The following is a 10,190-nucleotide window of genomic DNA, read 5'->3' as shown; positions in this document are numbered from 1 at the left end:
CGTGGTGTCTGGTTTCCCGGCTCGGTGTCCAGGTTTCACAGTCATGCCACTGCTCGGCTGTCGCTCGAAGCGGAGTTTACACTCCCTAGAGCCCGTGAGGTGCCTCTGCACGATGCACCTTGACGTGCAGTCAGGTTGCTCTTTCGTTGGATGCTGCATTCCGCACCTCCTGCAGAGGCTTTTCCTCTCCTTTATGCAGACGTCTGCGCGGTGTCCAGGCTTCCAGCAATTGAAGCACGTTTCCACCTTGTTCCTAAAGGGTTCGCACGGGTAAAGTCCCGAAGCGAACCGCATTCCTGTGGGTACCTGCGTGATGCCTGTGAAGGTCACCACGACAGACTTTGACTTTCCTATACGTCTTCTGGTGTCGGCGATCTCGTATTGGGGGTTCAATTTCTGTATGTTCTCGACAATCTGCTGGTGCGTCTGTCCATCGAGCGCTCCACGTAGGACGCCTTTAATGGAGTTGTCTGGTGCCGCGATGTACGCATTAACGCGTAGCGTCTGGTCTTCGATTTGCACGTATTGCAGGGCTACGTACGCTTCGGTCCTTTTAGTGCAAGACGAGATTACGGTGAAGGAGTTATTGGTGGGATTGATCCTCACCTGTTCGAGGTACTGGACTTCCTCGAAGTTTTGCTCGGCTCCTTTACACACGGCGCGCAGGAGCGTCTCTGCAGTGGTTGCACGGAGGTTAAAACCACCTTGAGGCCTAAATACCACTTTATAGTGTTCTATCGATAGTCGAGGTAGCGGCTTCCTTCTCGTTAGCTGCCTCTTGGCCGGGGGCTTAGGAGCTGCGTTGGCGTCCGTGACCGGAATCGGCGGTGTGTTGCCAGGCTTCGGATGGGCCCTGTCGTGGGCTTTGATGGCCAATGTCCACAATGCAGGATTGTTATATTCCTCCTCGGTGATCTCGTCCCCCTCCACCGTGTACACCATGGTGTCGGATCGCGGTGGAACTTGATGTGGAACTCAGTCGGAACGCGGCGGCCTAGCTCGCCCGCGTAGCCGATGATCACAAAAATGCCCCAAAATGGGCCACAAAACGGTACTTGTCAACTGACAGTCACTCTACGTGGTCACCACCAGCGTTCTTGAGTCGTGTAGAACCAAACTCGCGAACAGAAAAGTTCTCGTCGCAGGAACCCATGTGAGGCACGCCCTCACAGTCCAAAGAACAAAAAAGGAGAGCAGAACAGAATAGCAAGAAGGTTAATTAGGCGATGCCCAGGCTAACATGCATGTACAGAGGGGGATAACCGGAGAAAGCGAAAGATGACTGAGGAAATCGTGGTATGAAGCTATAGCGGCGCCGCGCGCTTGTATTCTTTACTGTCGAAACTGTAAAGTGCAAATGAATAGATAGAGATTATTTTCCAGCTGCAATAAAAAAAAGCAATCAACACAAAATGTCACTCAACTACATAATATGATTAGCGCGTACTGTCATAACGTGCTCCGGAGTACTTATTTTTTTCTAAAAAATAAGCAAATGGTGAGCCCGCATGCATATTAAAACAAAACCTTATACATGAAACACATCACATGCGGCAAACAACATGTGCCATGTACATGGAGCATACATTCCTTTATTAAAATAGAAGCTGTGAGTATTTTCGCTTGCTTTTCCCATCGTGGAAAGGCTGTTCAATTCATTAACGTTGCAGTGAGTGCATAGTGCAAGGCAAAAAAGACAGTGTTCAGGGCTGACGTTTAAGGCAGTCTTTGACGATCCCTCGCTGCCTGTCGCACGAAGTTCCTGCACAGCCATCACACCATATGACCCCTCAGGTTGTACTCACGAACCGACCAGACAGATAATTAGAAAGTATCGCGGCGCTCTCTGAAATTCACAATGGTTTGGTGAGCACTGTTTAACACAGAGACAAAGAGATGAAAACACGGGACTGGCGACTTTTTTTTCTCTTCTTTTCTTGTCTTTGTCTCTGTGTTAAAGAGCGCCCATTAAACCATCAGGAACAACCTGCAACTCGCCCAACTTTCCCTTCTGTTGCTCTCTGAAATGCCTCGTCTCGCGCTGATCAACCGCTTGAGATAGCAGGCCGCATTGCTGCACTTGCAACAATGGCGCGGATCGATGGTTTCTCTAAGAGAGCAAAGCATTTGCAACGGGACGTTAGCTACGACCCTCGTGCGGCTGTAAATATGCGTTTTCATTATTAATCCTCTAAAAGAAGACGCAGCGGAAAGGTTTTCTTATGACGTCGTTTCAGTGCTTTCTGAAATTACAAGATGTATCAGCTTACTGATCACCACCCACCAAACTGTCTACCAAACTGCGGTGAGCTAACAGCCGCCTCATTGCACGTCGAATTCGCCATTTTTTGTACGCTGCCGCCCACGGTGCTGCTCATGGAGGAAAAAAAGAACTTAGGAGAAGCCGTGACGCATGGAGGAAGGAAACAACTAGGAGAGGCCCTTGCCATTCCCAATGCAATGGAGAAAGTGAGGCGGAAGTGACGTCAAAATTTAGGGTTAGCCAAGTCAGGCCATTACCAACGGCGACGCTGTTGCTATGAAAACTCGGGCCACTAGCAACAGCGTTGCTAAGGGCCCTAGGTACGTGAGCGTGGCGGAGAAAGAAAGTGCGGAGGGTAAAGGAAGAGGAGATACGTTGCAGCGTCCGCGACCGAAAAATCCTATCTAACATGTACTATGGACCATATGCCCTACATGCGCGAGCGCCAGCAACACACAGCATACGTGCCAAAGCGAAACTTATGGTATCTTCGGCTGACGGCACTCGTGGAGCACTGTGGCAGTGCCTGAAGCACCAACACCACCACAATCGCAACATTTCGCAGCATGCGCGCGCGGCCGCGCCGCGACCGGACGCTACAACGTCTCTCCTCCTCCTTTACCCTTCGCACTTTCTTTCTCCGCCACGCTCACGTACCTAGGGCCCTTAGCAATGCTGTTGCTAGTGGCCCGAGTTTTCATAGCAACAGCGTCGCCGTTGGTAATGGACCGACTTGGCTAACCCTAAATTTTGAAGTCACTTTCATGACACTTTCTCCAATGAGCACTGTACCAATGCATTCTGAATGGCAAGGGCCTCTCCTAAGTTGTTTCCTTCCTCCATGGTGCTGCTAGAGTCCCTAGTGTTGCCGCCTCAAGTGGGAGAGGGGAGGGTATTTTTGCACAAGCGTTTAGGGGTAGCTCGGCTGGAAACGCTGATTGGCCAAAAATCTGTGACGTCATATACGACGTCTGTGACATCATCAACAACGTCATGGGTCACGTGATGTTTTATGATGTCATGTCCGGATGTAGGGCGCACGTGTTTTCCCTAGACTGTCCCTGGATTCCCCATGCTTTTCAGAGCGCCCGGGTGCGACCCGGCGGCATGGCCGGCGGTGTCAGCGGCGCGCCGCAAGCAAACGGCAGCTGCCCAGCCGATGGCCGTCGGCGGAGAGGCACGAGGCCCAGCTTGCATGCAGTGCGGACACCGTGGAAACGGCAGCGATGTCAAACAACATATGCACGCTTCGAGCCGCGAAGAGGTTTCCGAACCAGCTTGTCACACCACACGAATTGCCGGGGAAATCACAGTTTAATTGCTTTTCCTTTATCTAGATCTGTGTGAGACCTTTCGGCGACAAAAACAATCGAGGTTCGCCTGTCCGCCCGGCCGGCCTGTTCGTAGGCCGGCCGGGCGAATTTTCCAGTGACAACTGCACACCATGTTTGCGGTGATTCCGCTCTTCTGACCATTTAGTATATTTGCAAAACGTTTCCTTGCAAAATAGCTTTCTCGGTGCGACGTCTTTCAGGCACGCAGGCTGTCGGCAACGGTCGTCCGTCCCGTTGCCACGCGTCCCGATATAATTCGGTCTTTTTCTAAGCGAAATAGTTCATTGTGAATTGTTTTAACCAGAAATGCGCTCGGTGACCGCTCTTATTGGCTAAAAAGGGCCTAATTTCCTCACTCCGAACTAATGCGCCGGCGAATGCATATGATGCCGGCCGGCAACACTGCGACGCCGGCGCTATTATAAGCACATCCTAGCTGCAATAGCTAGCTAGTCCATGACTGTAGGGGGCAAAAAAAAAAAGCTTTGAGGACAAAGGGAATAGAGATACGTACTAGGTCATTCGTCTCTACAAATTTTTAGGTCAGAATTGTGATGCTGGGAGTGATATGTTGATTAGGAAAAAAAAACTAAATAAGCTGTAGTATTAAAGGATGACCTCTCACTGTTTTGGTTACCCTGTTGTTAACAACAATTAGGTGCCTAATGAATATCCTATTCTCATTTGGGCTGTGATTATTATGACACTATGTAAGTCATTTCACATTGATCAGGGCTTGTTTTAGATTCAGTTTAATAAAGCAAATCCCCATCTTGCACTTGGAGCATAATGCCTTCATACCTCAAATAAAGTTGATGGAGCATATCATAAAGTCGCAATTAATACAACCGGATTTCAGAACATTCAGCCTCAGGATTTCAGGCTAACAAGAAGAAATGTTGTACATTGTTACTAAGGTCATGTTATATATGGGTAACTATAGGAGCATTATAAGATGTGTACTTTTTAAGTAGTACAGAACTATGCGTAGCCTTTAGAAAACATAAAAATGGTTGGTTGGTTTGGTTGGTTTGTGGGGTTTAACGTCCCAAAGCAACTCAGGCTATGAGAGACGCCGTAGTGGAGGACTCCGGAAATTTCGACCACCTGGGGTTCTTTAACGTGCACTGACATCGCACAGCACACGGGCGCCTTGCTTTTCGCCTCCATCGAAAAGCGGCCGCCGAGGCCGGGATTCGATCCCGCGTCCTTGGGAACAGTAGTCGAGCGCCGTAACCACTGCGCCACCCCGGCGGGGTAGAAAACATGAAAATATTGCAGCGTATATCACATGAAGAGTAATGGCATTGTATGTTTTGTAAGTGTCAGCATATGTTTGCTGTCAAATTGAGATCCATGTGATGCATGCATCTTTTAATGACTTAGTGCTTGTTCTAAAGCAACGCATGGACCATTTCAGCTTGTCATGCCTTCGCATGTCTAATATGTAATAAACAGCGTCTTACGTCTTCAGCATTTCTTTCACGGCAACAAGTTTTGGATCCGTCATGTGTGTCAATTGCGATTTTTAACTGGACCTGTAGCCTGAAACAGACTGCTGACTGCCATCACAAATTTGTCTGTTATATATTCAAACGCTGCATTTATTTTCGTTCATAAAAAAATTGAAATGTTTTAATAACTTTCATTGCCTTGAGTAGATGTTTTTCATTCGTTACATTGATTGCTTGCAGTCCAGAAATTCTTTACATTCTTATTTAGCTATACCTTACACTTACAAATGCATATTAAGTTATATATGTGCTACACTATTTTTCCTTCCATTTAGTATCTCTTTCACACAACCTCAGAGTTTAAAGACGATTATTTATCAAACAGCACTTGTGAATATATCTAAGTGGACACTTTTTTAATTGCACAATGATGGCATAATGAAATGAAAAATAACTTAATGTGGTCCACCACTTCAGTTTGGAAAAGACTTATGAAAGAGAAAGGTAGCAGGCACTATAGCCAATTTTTAACAAAATTTTCTGGGCATATGCCACCTTTTATGCAACTAATATGTCAACGGCAAAGAAAAAAAGAATTCTTATACATTACTAAGGTGCAAAGATGAGTAAAACGAGTATTTGCTGAATTTCGGGCTGTGCAGACATTGCGGGATTGCTTTTCAGGATATAAAAAGGCATTTTTTTAGCATAAAGGAGGGGTTAGAAACCTATCTGTCCCTATAGGGGTGTGAGGACTGCACTGGGTGCAGTGCTCAGGAAAGTGTGGCTGGGAATGAGGGGGGGGGGGATAATGCAAAGAGTGCAGTTAGAGAAATATATGCAAGGCAATTCACATGCTGCAATACTGTGGGCCTTAAGTTCTTTTCCTCAAGAGAATGCATTCTCTCTTTGTTGCTGTAAGAGAAGGTTATTGTTAAAATGAGAGATACAAGTCAGTCCATCATGAAATCAAACCTGACAACCCCCACTATCACTCCGCTGCTGAAGACCAATTTGAGACTAAATGTATTCTGTTAGCAAGGCATCACTGCTCATTGGTACCTTTTTTATTTGCATGTAGGCTACAGTAGTCCGTGCCATTGCTTTTCTATGTTGCTTGCACCTATAGCATGCAGAACCTGAAGTAGTAAATGCTGCACAATTTCATTTGCAGACGAAGCACCTATACCTTGACAAAGTGGTGGCAAAGATGGATGATTTAAAGCTCTTTCTCAAAGATGATGTGTGGCCACAGTGTGCAAGGCTATCGAGCAGAAATTCATAAAATCAAATGAGCTCAGAATATCAGTAGACAGGCCCCAGAACTTGAAAAAGAGTATGGTAGGGGAACGTGTCTGAGGTTCAGGGTTTTCATTGCAGGAAGAAAATAAAAGGGGTGATGCTTGACTGCACTGGTAGATTTTATGCCGAGCTCTGCATTAAATCAAAAGCGATTTTAGAAGCCGCAGAACATATCTGGTCCTCTTGAAGTGAAGAGATTTCTTTATTATACTGAGGGACCTCTCAAGCCTTAAAGTATGTATTCCGAAGCTTACATCCTTCTGCGACAAGCTGTCTGATAGAACACATTTCATTTAAATGCCTTGGCTGAGGAGACACCTCAAATTACAGTGGCAAGCATTGGACTCGAAGAGGCCAACAGTTGGGCAGCATTGGAGTTCCCCAGATTGAGGTTTTCTAGAGCCTCTCCCCAGCCAGCCGCTATTCCCAATATATGAGTATCTGTTGTATCCTGTGAGAGGAGGAGGTTGTACCCTGTGAGGAGGAGGACCTATGATGGGTCAGTGCACGCTTTCAGATCTTGCATTATCATCTCTCGTAGGTGAGCTGGCAAAAAACATTGATTTTGACAAACCGAGTAGCAGCTTTGAAGCCTTAAAGACCGGAAAACGAAAATGTTGCCATGCCGGATTTTTTTTTTGCTTTATGCTCTTTGAATCAATACCAGCTTTCAAAACAAGATTTATAATATCTGAAATTAGTTGCTCAAAGCAAGATGACTTCAGTGTTTCCCACTTTTTGTACGCAAGCGATTTCTATAGTTGATCGAGGGGTATGCTTATTTCATTTGTGCGGCAGGATTAATTATGCACTTGTCCCTCTGCAAAATTTGATTTTACAGCTTAGTTGTTGAACGCCTCAATTATGACTGCTTGTTTGTTTTTGTAACTTCAGTTCTCTTCTGTGTGTTCCAGTTGTCCTTTCACTATTAGCATGCTTACTTCTCAAATGTCATTTCTACGCCCATATTTGCATGTGAACGCTCAGTCTAACATTCTAGCTGGTTCGTATTTGCTCTATTCTTTGTCACTGTGGCCGATGTAATTGCAGTTGTCTTGTGCATGTTCAAAGCTTTCAACAGTCCTTATGAAGAGTTTGTGGAAGCATAAAAAATATGAACTGCAATACAGCACATTGGCCAGTTCTCAAGGCTTTTGCTGGCACTGCGCTATGCCTGATGTAAACGAAATTGTTCACAATGGCACAGTGTTATAATCCTGGTCGCATCTGCCAGTTCGCCACTTTTTAGTTACTGTGCGTGTTACCAAGTATTTCTACATGCTCAAAGTTTGCAATTCTTGTGGTTTTTATATGCCCTGTTATTTGAGTGGTCGCAATCTAGAAAGGCATCTGTCGAAAACCTCTACTTAGTTCTTCACAAATGCACCTTTCTTAAGAAAAGAAAATATGACATATGCCCCTCGTAATATAGCTTATTATCAGTTGTGGGGTATGCTTGTTACGTTAAGAAATGAATGAAAAAAAAATGCCTCGGCTTGCACCATCTTGTGCGATACGAAAAACGAACTTCCCCAATCGAAGAAAGCCTTGACGACAAAGTAGTTGATGGTATTGCGCTCAGGTGTGTTCATGAGGAAGGGGGGGGTGTCCCCACGTTATTGCACCGGATGTCGCAGACCTACGCCATTGGGGGTTAGAAATGGAGTGCTTTCATGAGATACAAAGGAACGAATACAACCGTTCATGGAGACTGCAAACATGCGCCTTAATTATCTGCACTTGTACCCTCGTTTTTGTGTTCTTTCTGAGTTGTAAACCATCAACAGGTAGCAAGGCTCGCATGCAACGGGTACCTTATACGCATGAACGTTGATCCCAGTTGAATTCCAGTTGGGGATCCATTGTTATCCAACTATGAACTGGAAGTTTGTTCCTTAAACCATTTAAATCAGTTAGGATTTTTGCCTGGGTTGTTTCAAAGTAATGTAGAAATGTTGTCAGTGTTGTTCAAGTTACTGCCTATGAAGCAACACAGTTTTACAAAAAAACAATGGTTGTGAGCCGCCTCATGCATTTATTTTTTCGTTTTGAAAATGTTTCAAGCTACAATAATTGCCATGTCACTTTGCATAAAAGAAGCTATAGCTTTTTACAGGAATGGTTTTAGAGTGTGCTAAAGAAAGAAAGTGTGATGGAATAGTGACATATGTGGCCGCTTTTATGCATGATGTTTGTGTGCCGCACATGAAGTGAAAAGATATCTCAGTTGGTTAATGGCATTGCACTCAGTGGATTAGTCATGCACTGTTGCATGACAGACCACCGAAGGCCCAATACATCCTACAAAAGACTAAAAATGAGAAAACATGACGATGAAGTTGAAGGCCCATGATCTGCCAGGAAACAATGGGGTGGCTCCGAGAAGGACTTTTATATTGGCAGTAGTAAGGATGGCAGTCCTCTGCTTTGTGGCTCTTCACTTCGCAGTGACAACACTGGTGTATACTGCACTAACACCTACTGTAGTTTTGACCATGCTGTCAGTTATTCTGAGAGCTGCGGCGGTGAGCATCAGCCAGTGCTCTAAGTTTCAAGTGTTCATTTGTAAAAGATGTGTTCTAGATCCTGCTAAAGTGTCTTGTATTATCCAATTGAGTTTCCAGAATTTACACTTTCTCTAGAAGCCCTCATTCCATTTAGGCATCTTTTCATTCTTTTCAATTAGAATTTTCAGTTCTAATTGAATTTCCATAATCAAATGTCTTCCAGTTTCCAGATGACCTCCCAGCTGGAATAAGTACTTAGTCCAACTGCATAGTTTTAACTCTCTGTAAAGAAGCAATTTATTTTTATTATGGGCTGCTAAGTTATGGTCATCTTACGGGTTAGAATTGATATTCCTAATGAACGTCCAAACTGAATGGAAAATTGTTATGCATGGTGAAACTGGAATTCAAACTACATTTCAATGATGTATTGTGTGTGTGCTGGCTAAGAAGTTAAAGGAAGCTGGTGCATTTCGCTCCGTCGTAAAAATACACCCAAACATATTAGATTTCAATAGGCTTTGCAGTTAAAAATTTTGCAACTAATTTCAAAGTCCAATCTGGAGTCAATGATTTCCATTCGAGCATATTAGATAGTCTCGAGAAATTAAATGTTTCAGAGAGCAACTCATGCACTTAGGTTCTGGACCCATTTACAAAGGAGCAGCAGACGTTAGCTGCAGAGTAGGATAAAAAAATTTACACATTATTTAAAAAAAAGTGCAAGAATTAGAGACCCTATGTCTAGAAGATCTATTAATGCGAAAGTATTACTTCGCTATGTTTATTTATTTATTTATTGTAAGTACCTACAGCGCCCATGAGGCATAATTGTAATGGGGATACGACTACATACAATAACACATGCAAAGAAGATATAAGGAAACTTGTTAGCAAGGTAACACAACACACTGATAGAACACTAAATGAATTCTCAAGTAGTATAAGCCATAACATAAAATACATTAACACAGCGCTGGCAAATGCACAGATTTCACAGATTTCTGTACGCAGACCACGTCCGCACACCGCATCCGCAGAACATGTCTGCAAAATCATGTCCGCAGCAGTGGTGAGTAATTGAGAATTGGTGGAGGTTAATGAGTGGTGTCAATCGATGGAGGGTGATGTAATGTTGCAGCAGCATCCATTCTTTTGCATTGCTCCAATGCAGATTCTGCAGTGCTCTTTAACTTTGCAACATTTCTGATTTTAAAACCCTAAAAAGTGTATTCATAGCTGTTTTCACAATTTCAGGAATGCCTGTTTAAGTTCATTCAGTGAGACCATCAGACTGTGTTTTATTGATTGCAGGTTACGCCAAGTGTGA

Source organism: Amblyomma maculatum, unplaced genomic scaffold (genome assembly GCF_055883805.1).
Source record: "Amblyomma maculatum isolate TAMU_Amacu unplaced genomic scaffold, ASM5588380v1 scaffold_13, whole genome shotgun sequence".
NCBI lineage: Eukaryota > Metazoa > Arthropoda > Arachnida > Ixodida > Ixodidae > Amblyomma > Amblyomma maculatum.
The sequence above is the reverse complement of the archived record's forward strand: the minus strand, read 5'-3'. Positions refer to the sequence as shown.